The 12,356-nt window shown below is 33.9% G+C and overlaps 1 protein-coding gene across 1 annotated transcript in view; it reads left to right on the forward strand.

Moving 5' to 3' along the window:
* Positions 1 to 1,827: 1,827 nt before the first annotated feature.
* Positions 1,828 to 12,356, forward strand: part of LOC135218244 (AP-3 complex subunit beta-2-like) — a 694,745-nt gene continuing 684,216 nt past the window's right edge. The window contains exon 1 of the mRNA XM_064254405.1: positions 1,828 to 2,477. The gene's annotated coding sequence lies outside the window, so the exon portion shown is untranslated. The remainder of the gene's footprint in view (positions 2,478 to 12,356) is intronic.

Below are 12,356 nucleotides of genomic sequence, written 5' to 3' on the forward strand. Positions count from 1 at the left end.
ATCATAAAGACCACTGCCTTCTACAAACTTGCTATATTGCACCCAATCTAATCTGACGAGTCCCATTGTCAGAAGCCAAGAGATTTGGTGGTACAAAAACAGGAATTTAGGACGTTTTGGCCACAAATGTTTTTGAGCTATGTTTTGGCCTAAAATTTATCTGATACCGACGGCCAAATTATCCTGCGGACCCCTTGAAACATTCACTTGTTGGCCGAGTCGATAATGTCACTGGAGTCCTGATTTCTCCTCAGCCCTCTGGGTGCTGGTTCGAACCTACAGAGGACGAATTTATTATCAACTAAAAGATTCCCCTTCGGTTAACATATATGAAAATATATGTTAACCGATGTGAATCTGTCATCAACCTTAGAGAGAAAGGCGACTCGGTCTTTCTCATATTTGCATTTCATTCATATAATTAAGCCATGTGCTTTTTGTAAAAAAAAAAATGAATTGGAACAATATGTGGAACTCCTGGGGCTCAGCAGTTATAATTTTGCTAGCAGGGTGATAATGCGGTAACTAGCCCTCGCGTATAGGTGAGGAGAGCACTGCCCTCTCGAGTAGTGTTAGTCAAGCTACTGGAGGGGAGGTGTATTTTGAAATTCGTCAAAGCTTAATCAATATGTACTATTAGTGATAGTGATCAAATTAGTGACGATACTGATTATATGTAATGTAATGCAGAATAATCAACACAGTGGCGAATTGCAGTAAATGGGAAAAAATGATAACCACATTAATGTCGATGATATATTGCCATGATAGCTATGAGAAATATAATATTAGATAGGGTAGTGTAAAAACATAAAAGAGAGAATAATCAGAGTAAAATGAAAATAACGAGAGAGAGACGAGAGGGAGGAGGGAGGAAGAGAGAGGGAGGAAGAGGAGGGGAGGGAGAAGAGAGAGAGAGAGGGAGGAGAGGGAGAGGGAGGAGAGAGAGGAGGAGAGGAGAGCGGAGGAGGAGAGGGAGAGAGGAGAGGGGAGAGGAAGGGAGAGCGAGAAGGAGGGAGAGAGGGGGAAGAGGGAGGAGGGAGGAGAGGAGAGTGAGAGAGAGGAGGGGAGGAGGAGAGAGGAGGAGGGAGGAGAAGGAGGGAGAGAGGGAGAGGAGGAAGAGGAGGAGAGGAAGGGGAGGGAGGAGGGAGGAGGAAGAGGAGGAGGGAGCGGAGAGGAGAGGAAGAGGAAGGGGGAGAGGAGAGAGGAGGGAGAGGGAGAAAGGAGGGAGAGGGAGAGGAGGGGAGGAGAGGAGGAGAGAAGAAGAGGAGAGGGAGAGAAGGAGAGAGAGAGGGGAGAGAGGAGGAGTGGGGAGGAGAGAGAGGGAAGGAGAGAAGGAGAAGAGATAGAGAGAGAGAGAGAGAGAGAGAGAGAGAGAGAGAGAGAGAGAGAGAATTGAGCCTTGGTGTATGTGAGTCAGATTTAGTCAACAAGGCGTAGACGAAACAAACGCTTAGTCACAGGACACTGGCGAGACGGGAAAGCAGTGGAAGCCAAAACACTGTCTCAATAGAAATCTTAAGACTGCCATAAACTCGTTAACCTGACTCACTCAACTGCCATCGATTGCAAGCTCCACCTCCAAGAGGAGGAATTAACATGTTAACCCCAACCTAAAAGGGAATGGGTTAAGATAGGAGAGAGTCAGCTCCACTAATCCTGACCGAGTTTGGGCGGAGATCTGGAACATATACCGCCTTTAGAGGTTGGGCCAAGACGACCGTGGGGTAGCTGATTGCAGAGCGGCAGAACCAGACCAGAGAGGACCACACGCTGTCATACAATACCTTCCAGAGCATTAGTGGTCCTAACCAGATTACTTAGATTTTGTAAATCTTAAGTTGTAACTTGTGTAACTGTTAACTTGTATTCTTTGCAATAGTAAAGAAAAAAAAACTCTGCCCTTCGTCTCACTTAAACACTCATGAGAGACTAGTTACTACTAATCCAGAACTACCAATCAAGAAGAATAATAAAGACATAAAACATAGAACCAGATCGCAAACGAAGATAGAGATAGAAGTAGATAAGAGAACACACAAACTCTACTCATAACATTTTGGTGCCAGCGACATGTGTAATCCAAGAGCCGTAACGTGCAGTGAAATAGTTAAATAAAGACACATTTCAACAGTTACGACGGTGATACCAATCGACAAATAGAACTTAGAATTATTAACGAAGGGAAGAATTATAGTGATCGATAAAATCTTGTCATAAGACGTCAACGAAACAAGTTAAATTATAAACTTTATTGTTCACAACAACGAGAGCAGTTTTTCCTCGAAGCAAAGATACAGCAAACACAGCGTGTTATGAAAAAGAAGGCATAACAAGTACGTGACGCAGACATAATATCTAGCCGATAAGCGTACCGCAGTTGCAGGATAAGAATTTCACCAAAGAACTATACGACAAAGACGAATATTTACAGACCACGAAGAAAGTGATGAATTCACCCGCAACAACAACAACCCGTAAGTTGTTATGAAACTGAACTGTTTTTCTCTCCCTTTGAAGTGTGAAATTTTGCGCATTCTCTCTCTCTCTCTCTCTCTCTCTCTCTCTCTCTCTCTCTCTCTCTCTCTCTCTCTCTCTCTCATGAATATTATTCTCCGGACAAGGGTATAAGCGTATATTATTCTTTCTATATTTTTTTATGTGAAATTATTTTACATAGGAATTCTTGTTATTTTTACATAAGACTCGGTTGGTGGTATATGCATTTGAATACCTATTTGTTTGTGTACCATTTATTTGAATAATTTCTTTTAATAGGGTTGTGCACTTTGAGTTCAGTTTAACGAATTTATATATATATATATATATATATATATATATATATATATATATATATATATATATAGTATATATATATATATATATATATACATATATATATATATATATATATATATATATATATATATATATATATATAAGTACCACAAAAATTTTCTGCGCTGTTAATTCAAAGGTATAGCAGTATATATATATATATATATATATATATATATATATATATATATATATATATATATATTTCTGCTATACCTTTGAATTAACAGCGCAGAAAAAATTTTTGTGGTACTTATATATATAGTGAACTATATATATGTTTCCTTTAAATATTATATTTCTGTACCATTTTATTTGAATGATTTTTGTGATACTAATGTGCCAATTTCATATATGATTTTTTTCATGCTGTGGTGTAATAATGAATAGCATATGCGATTTTTTTTAATGCATAAAGCCTTTAACGAATTACTCGAACTGTCAGAGATAGCTCATATAATTTAAGACCAACACCAGACAGACGCAGCCGAATCCCAGTACCAATTTCAACAAACCCTAATGACTCACGGATATACTAACCCTAATAACACAACTAACGATACGATAACCATAACAGTGCTAATAATACTACAAATAATAATATTACTAATAGTACCCTACTAACATATAGAAGAATGAAGATTCCAATCCAGATAAAAGTAGGTTTGAATCATATACAGTGAATCATTGGTTAGCTGATGCTGACAGCCGCATATCTTCTGGGGGAATAACTGATGAAAGAACTAAGATTAATGAAGCCTTGGTTCTCGCTAGTTCAGAAAACGGTGATGCACCTAAAACTTTGAATTTTGTTAGTTTCAGCAAATTAACTAAATATGATGAATTCAAATCCATTTGTTTGACGCTCAGGGAGCCCGTGAGTAAAGAGGATACATTATATAATATTACGAAGTTCCTAAACCCACAATATGAATCCATGGCAAGGCTCTACGCCTATGTAGAAAACGCAATAGATAAAATAACAGAAGACTTGAAGTCAACGAACATTATCATCGGAGATAGGACGCAGTTCGGTGATGATGAAAGGGACTTAGTTACCTTAAGATACATATTAAACTGCTTGTCATTTGGAACGATATGTAATGCACTTGAAGAAAATTAAATTAAGGCTTTTCGGAAAATTAATATTGATCCCAAGAGTAGTAACCTTCAAACATTAAAAACAACGAGGCAAGAAATACAGAAGACAGAGATAGATTTTTCAAGGAATTTGTAGGGGTAATAGAAAAACAAAATGAAAGGAAAGGCAGAAATAATAATCCTTCATATAGAATTAATAATAATGCCAAAAACAAGCAGGGAATAGATCCACTCCTTTTCAAGGGAAATATACCAAAATACTAAAAGAAAATGGAATCAGAACAAGAAAGGAAGACTGAATCAATCAAGGAAGGTCAATCTTCAAACACAAATAGCTCAAACCAAGTGAACTATTCAGCTCAAGGAGCGAGACCAAAGGCAGCATGTGAAAACTGTGGGTATACCAATCATTTCACTAACGAATGCAGAAAGCCTAGAATCTGTAGTTTCAAAGAAGGTCAGGCATTTAACTAAAAGTTGTTGGTTCAATAATAAGAAACCAATAAAGAAGTAGTAGAAATAAGTAACAGTCGCCCTAATCCAAATAAGTCTTCAAGCCAGTGACAATTAACCCTTCACAGAAGAGAGAAAGTAATTCCCTTCAAGATGATAGAAGAGAAAAAGAAGAAATAGCTAGTATGGAAAATGAAGGTTCTTCCGCATTTTCCTACATAAATCGCAAAAAAGTAGTATTCTCTATGAAAGAAGAAATAAATAGAAAGGATTTCCCTATCGTGAAGATTCCAATAAGTGGAAAGACATGTACTGTACTTATAGATTCAGGCAGTACAGTGAATATAATAGAAACATCAACTTTAACCAGATATTTAGGCATTTCAGAAACTCTGATTCAGAGTCAAAATAAAGTTATAAAGGGAATAACGGGTAAATTAATTAGAAGTCTAGGAAAGGTGAACTTAGAAATAGACATTTTGTCACACAAATTTGTCGAAAGTTTTCTAGTTCCAGAAGACAGATTTTTTTCCCTCACAAGTATTGTTCTCATTTAATTTAATGAGAAGATGTGGAATAATACTAGACAGCGTTGGAAGAAAGATTAGCTTGAAACAGGGTAATCAGAAGAACCTATGTTTTACGCTTGACGAAGAAAAGCCTCACCCAAATCTAATCAATTGGTCAGAGACAGTTTCGACAAGCGAGAGAGACATACGGAAAAAGCAAGATAAAATAGAAACAGATTAAAAAGAGGAATTCCACCATTACAGAATACAGAATCAATGAAATGTGCACATATGGATGATATATACTCAGATTTAAGTAATTATTCAGATATAAATAATGGTGATCACCGAAACTCTGAATATAACGAAAATCAAGATGCCTATACTGATACCTATATAGATACATGTACTAATAACTGTAGCAATGTAGTAATGAGTTACGAGAATGAAGGGAAAATACTAAAATTAATGTAGTATTGCTATTAGATAAAATAAAGAAATCAGATATAAATAGTATAATAGAAGTAACAGAAGAAACCACTGAAAATGCAGAACTTTGTTATTTTTCATACAGAAGATGAAGAGATATCTTGCGTTGGCACAGCTGATGATAATAAAGTACAATTTATACTCAATATAGCAGTAACTTTACATCCAAAATGCTAAACAAAAATATATTTAAGAGCAAAAGAGAATGTAAGGGCTAAAGATGTTCTATCATTGAACGACGAATTGCCAGATTTTGTCAGAATGGTGATAATTGTGAAACTTATGTCCAAAACTATTCAGATAACAAACTAACACTATACGCAGGTACTGTCTTTTGCATAAGATACCTATTAACAATTCTTTACTAACAGTAGAAGAAAAAAGCATTTTTCTCTATAAATGGCCAAAACTCTCAAATAATTCAATAAGTAAATAAAACAGATTTTCCAGAAAATAGAAACGAGTTAATTCGTGTACTAGAGAAATACGAAAATGTAATAGCTGTAGGAGATAAACTAGGAAGAACAAATGTTCTACAACATAAGATTTTGTTAGATGATGGAGCCAAGCCATTTTTATTCATAATTACAGATTACCAATAAGCCAGAGACCCATAGTTGATAATTTGATAGAAGAAATGAAAATACGTGGGGTAGTAATTCCTTCTAAATCTCCATATAATTCTCCATTGTTACTTGTTCCAAAGAAAGATGGTAGTTGTAGACTTGTGATAGATAACAGGAAGTTACATTTCAACACAGCTCCAGATAGAAGGCCGATGCCGGTAATTCAAAATATGTTAGCTCAATTAGGAGGAGCCAAAATATCTTTATCCTTAGATTTGCTTAGTGGATATTGGCAAGTACCTTTAGATGAAGAATCCAAACAATTCACAGCCTTCAGCACACATAAAGAACATTTATAGATTGAAGTAATGCCATTTGGACTCGCATCAGCTCCTTTAACGTTTGTTAGATTAATGTTACAAATTCTAGGAGATACAGAAAATGTTGCAGTATATTTAGAGATGTAGTAATTTTTAGTAAAGATGTAGACAGCCATCTCAAAACATTAGAATTGGTCCTAGAGAGATTAAGAATTGCAACCTTAAAAATTTAATTAAAGAAATGTCAGTTCCTGATGACGTCATTAGAATACTTGGGTCATGTCATTAGTGATGACGGACTGCGCATGCAGGCCGGTAAAATAAAGGCAATAATTGATTATCCAACTGCCACTTAATTTGAAAGCATTAAGAAAGAGGCATGGTAGGTCACTATCGACCGTTTGTTTATCAAGGGTTTTGCTACTATAGTCAAACCTTTGACAGAACTAACCAAAAAGGATGTTAAATATGAATGGAAGAATGAACAAGAAACAACCTTTCAAACAATAAAGACCAAAATGACCAGCAACCCTGTTTTGCTCTACCCAGATTTTTCAAAGGATTCTTATTTAGCTTGTGATGCCTCGAGTACACGGATAGGAGCTGTATTGTTACAAAAGGCCAAAACTAGGATGAGGGCAGTATACTATGTGAGTAGTTTTAAATCCAGTGGAAAGACACTGTAGTGCAACAGAAAGACAGTGCTTAGCTTTCTTTATTTTGAGGTTTAAAGAAATTTAGAGACATACTTTTAGGTCATAAAGTTAATGAGCTTACTGATCACAAACCCATTTGTGATTTGTTTAAAAAGAGAACTTTTTCTAATAACATGAAATTCAATAGTGTATTAGAGTATGCTCCAGAATTCAGATATATTCCAGGGAAATTTAACACTTTCGCAGATGCATTATCCAGGTCTCGGGAAGAAACAGAAAAATACATTACAACTAATACCTTTTTAGGTGTCGAGTTGTAGATTTAGATTTAGAAAGAGTAAAATTTTATACAACAAGAAAACAAATGCAGAAATCAAACAAATAGTAGGATAGCTATTACTTGATGAATCCTTAAAACCTGATTTTTAGTTAATAAATGGTTTGTTGTATAAAATACCGAGAGAAAAATGGTTGTTCTCGACTATATATCCTAAAAACACTAACCAGAGAAGTTTTAGAACTAACCCACTCATATAAGTTAGCAGGACATCCAGGAATTAAAAAAGCAACCCGAATCATAGCCAGAAATTATTTTTGGCCATATTGTAGTGAAGATGCCAAGAACTTTATACATAATTGTGTAGTTTGCAACCAACATAAAGGCAACGTAAATCCAAACGTTCCACTTGAAAAATATACATCAGAGGTAAATCTATTTCAAGTAGTAACTATGGACTTTTTGAGTCCATTTTCAACAACTTTTAGAGGAAATAAACAAATATTAGTCCTCTTAGACTATCTAACTAGATATGTAGAAATCGTACCTGTAAGAAACAGAGATGTAGCTACAGTAGCCGAAGCTCTTAAATCTAGAATTATCACCAGACATTCATGTCCACAAGTTCTGCTTTCTGATAATGCTGCTGAATTTATTAATGATCTCTTAAAGAAAATATGTGAATTTTATTAAATAAATAAATGTCAAATAACGGCTTATAAACCCAGTTCCAATGGAGCAGTGGAACGAACTAATCGTAAAATAAAGGATATCCTGAAAACTTTAGTACCACATACAGAAGATTGGGACTTAGCTCTAGAAGGCGTACAGTTCACATTGAATAATACTGTCAATGAGAAAATAGCAGAATCCCCACACTATTTACTATATGGTTATCAGAAAAGAATGCCAAATACATTGCTAGATCATTCAACACCACCCAGACATACTTATAACTATGATGACTATGTTGCATGGAAAACCAGACGTACTTACGAGACTATCATGCAAACAAGAGCTAGACTAAAAGACGTACATAATACTCAAGCAAAGTACTATACTAAAAATACCAGTATACCAGAAATTAAAGTGTGGACTCAAATTTATGTTCAGAATCACGTACCGGAAGGTTCAAATGTAAAGGTTTCTCCAAATTCACGGGGCCATATAGAGTAATAGAAGTGTTAAAATTGAACAATTATAGCTTAATTAATGAAAGTGATCCAAAGGAAAGGGTAGTTCACTGGAATCATGAAAAGGTAGCGAAAACAGATCCATGTTCTACTTAAGATATAGATAACATAAGAAAATCCAATTACAAGGTATAATCTAAGAAACAGAAAGAGTTAAATCTGTCTATACATATATGTAGATAGTGTTGGACTGAAAATATCATAACTATGATGTATATAGTGCAATATATATATATATATATATATATATATATATATATATATATATATATATATTATATATAATATAATTATATATATATATATATCTATATATATATATATATATATATATATATATAGTATATATATATATATATATATATATATATATATATAGAAAATCTGATAAAGTCTAGTTTTGCCGAGGCAAACATGCGGCTCATCATAGCACTAGTTGTAATTGGAGGAGATAAGAAAAGGTGCCCTGTTAAAAAGACATGGAAAAGTCAAAATGATCAAGGACCTAGGGATAGTTTGTATAGATATCTCCACAGTGCTCAAACGTGAAAGTGAACTAAGAGAAATTCAAAATGGTATTAAAGCAATCCTACAGAAGGGTGATAATAACAGTGCCATGTCATTGATGGAAAAATTTATGTATAAACATAGATAACACACTGAGAACAAGGTCCGAAAGATCCCACTTACCCTTCATTGGAACTGCTTTAAATTAGTTGTTTGGGGTTGCTACCGAAGCAAATGTAGAATATAAAAAGGGAAGAATAGACAGACTGGAAAAGTGGGCAGCCGCGAGATAAATACAGTGATTGCCTCTCACAATCAGAACGCAGAACAAATAGAAAAATTGAAGGTTTTTATAAATCAAGTCAATCAGAATGTAACAAAGGAACTCATAAGATAGAAAATATACAGTTTTTAAATACCATTGCACTAGAAAGTGAAGTGATGTTACAGGAACATAAAGACATGCTCAATGATGTCTTACTTGGTTACAAAGGTATTTTGAACACAACACTAATCACTCCAAAAGAATTAGAAGACAATATTAAGTTTTGTACAATTGAGAAGCATTGCCCACCTTTAGTAGAAGATATTTTTATGTACTATAACTTGATAAGGGCCAAAGTAATCCATGACAGAATTATTTTAGTTCTACCCTTCAACACTAAGATCATAAATGTGCTAGTTTCTGTATATCCCTCTCCTATGTATATTGAAAATCAAACAATTATTAGAAAGGGGCTTACTACTCATTTCGCATTGGAGGAAAAAGAATATATATGTGATATTGATAACTTGTATAAAACTACTAATGCTTATTATGACGAAGTGCCAAGTATCTGGTTACTACATTTACCAATCAGAAAAGTTACCTCACAACAGCCAGACATCTGAACCTTCATCACAAATAAAATACGACTGAATACTCTAAAGGCAACAGTAATCCCTTAAAAGCTTATTAATTTCTCAAAAATTCAGACCGAGTTCATTAAAATAGGTGTGAGGTAATCTTATAAGTAATTAAATTAATTAAAGGGCATCACTCCATCAACAACTTTTACGTCTAAGTATTTCCTTGGTTCTAGCTCACTTCGGTTAAATTGAAGGAAAACAGCTCAATTACCACTCTATATTTCTACCTAAACCAAAGTAAATATAGTGGTGAAAAATAAGACACTGATAAAAATTTTAAATACAAAAATTTATTATTAAACTCAAAATTTATAAATGAAATTCACAATCTCAGGGAAATTTATTGTTACTTGAAAACAACACAAAGTTTAATTAATTCTTGAATCAATTATTAAGTAAAATTAAATCAAAATTAATTTATCATAGAAATCAAGAAAATTGATTAATCCAAAAAATTTAATTATTCAAGTCAATTTGAAACTATTAAGCAACAATTAAAATTTGAAAATTAATCCACAAGTGCTAAACAACAATAAAACTTGAAAAGAATTCTAAGTAAATGCAAAGTAATTTACAAGTGTTAAATTCAATTAAATATGCAACGATTATTTAATGAAAACAATTAAGGTAATCAAATTGTGAATGTAAGTGAAAACACAGAAAAATGTGGAAAATGCCAAAATTCCAAAAACATTATGAAAACATTAATCACACAGAATATAATATCAAAAAAACACTTCCATAAGAAAAATGGATAAATGCACAAAAAAATCACTTTAACAAGAAAAATGGATAAATACACAAAAAAATCACTTCAAAAGAATTAAACACAGAACATAAAAATTTGCAATGTGTAAAAAATGAAATAGTTTCACCAAACCACTGTAAATATGTTTTCATGTTGCAACTTAAAACTTGTAATAACATATTACCTTAGTACCAATTATGTTTCTGCTGCAGATAGCTCCAAAAATTCACCATATTCCAAAAATTCACCATAGTACTCAAAAAGACACCGTTACACACTTGTACAATGTCTGCTCGGATTCCAAAATAAGCACTAAGCAATATTAAAAACTCTAAGAAATACCAAATCTAAAACTTATGAGTGACCAGAGAGAGAAAGAGAGAGAGAAAGATATATTATCTCCTTACTCCACGGTTTCAAATCTCAGGATAACAAAATCTCTCTTGTATGGTAACCAGGCATGGACCTAATCTAAAATGCCTGTGACACAGAGCATAAACACTTCGGGCCTGGTCTCTTTGCTAAATCGTTATAATTCTCTTTTAAAATGATAAATAGAGAGAAAGTGGTACTACAATCATAAATAAAATTTATTATTACTCGATTTAAAACAATAAGAGTCTTAAAATAAAAGATAAGATTATAGAATTTTCTCTAATGAAATTAAGTTTCTTCATTTCCTTGAGTGACATCACAAACCTTTCCCCTTCAAAATTTAAGCTATTTACGAGTAAACAAATTCTCTTTTGACAAATCGAGAGATTTAAGAGTTAATTTACCATTAATATTAAATAGTTTTCAATAAAAAAACATCTCTAACTACTTATATGAAATGAAAAATATCAGATATACATGAAACGTTTTAGCCAGAATCCTTCTAGATCGGTCTTACGAAAGATAATGCAATCTTCACATGGCTTGAGATGGCCAGCATCGCATGATTCTTTACAAAAAAAAATGGAACCACGGAACCTCAAGTGATGGCAGTAATTTCCTGCTTCGAACGGACAATGCTAATTTCTCTCTCTTCTCACATTTACAATATTCTTAACTTTTAAATTATGTTTTTGTGAATTCTGAACACACATTATTAGAAAATACTAACTCTAAGCAAAATAAGGAATCTGAAAATATTGCAAACAATTTTACAACACTTCATACAGTTATGGAGAGGATGATGCATTGCAAAAGCAACAGCATATAAGATGCCTCCCCCAGAAAATTGGTTATCACGGTGTTGAATCCAACGATTCGCAATGGGATAAATAATCAGCAACTACATTGTTTTTGCCACTTATGTGCTGCACTCTTAAATTATACTGTTGAAAGCACAAAAACCACCCGGTCAGTCTTTGATTATGATTTTTCATCCGCTGAATAAATGATAGGGGATTGTGATCAGACAACGCTAAAATTTCTTCATTCCTAGGCCTGTTCACATACACTTCAAACTTTTTAAATCCTGTGATTAAGGCTAAAGTTTCCTTCTCGATTGTCATGTAAACTTTCTGATGTTTTTTTCAGCTTTGAAGACATGAAATGAAGTACTACACAGGATGGTGGATATTATTCCCATTTTCTTGAAGTAGAACAGCTCCAATGCCACAGTCAGAAGCATCAGCTTGTTTCACAAATTTCTTGTTGAAGTCTGGAGCTTGAAGTACTGATCTTGAAGTTAAAATGGCTTTTACCTTCTCAAAGGATTCCTGACACTCTGGAGTTCAAATAATCTTAGCTTTGGGACTAGTTAGGTTAGGTCTGTCAAGGGAGCTACTACAGCTGAGAAATTT

This window comes from Macrobrachium nipponense, chromosome 9 (assembly GCF_015104395.2).
Source record: "Macrobrachium nipponense isolate FS-2020 chromosome 9, ASM1510439v2, whole genome shotgun sequence".
Lineage (NCBI taxonomy): Eukaryota > Metazoa > Arthropoda > Malacostraca > Decapoda > Palaemonidae > Macrobrachium > Macrobrachium nipponense.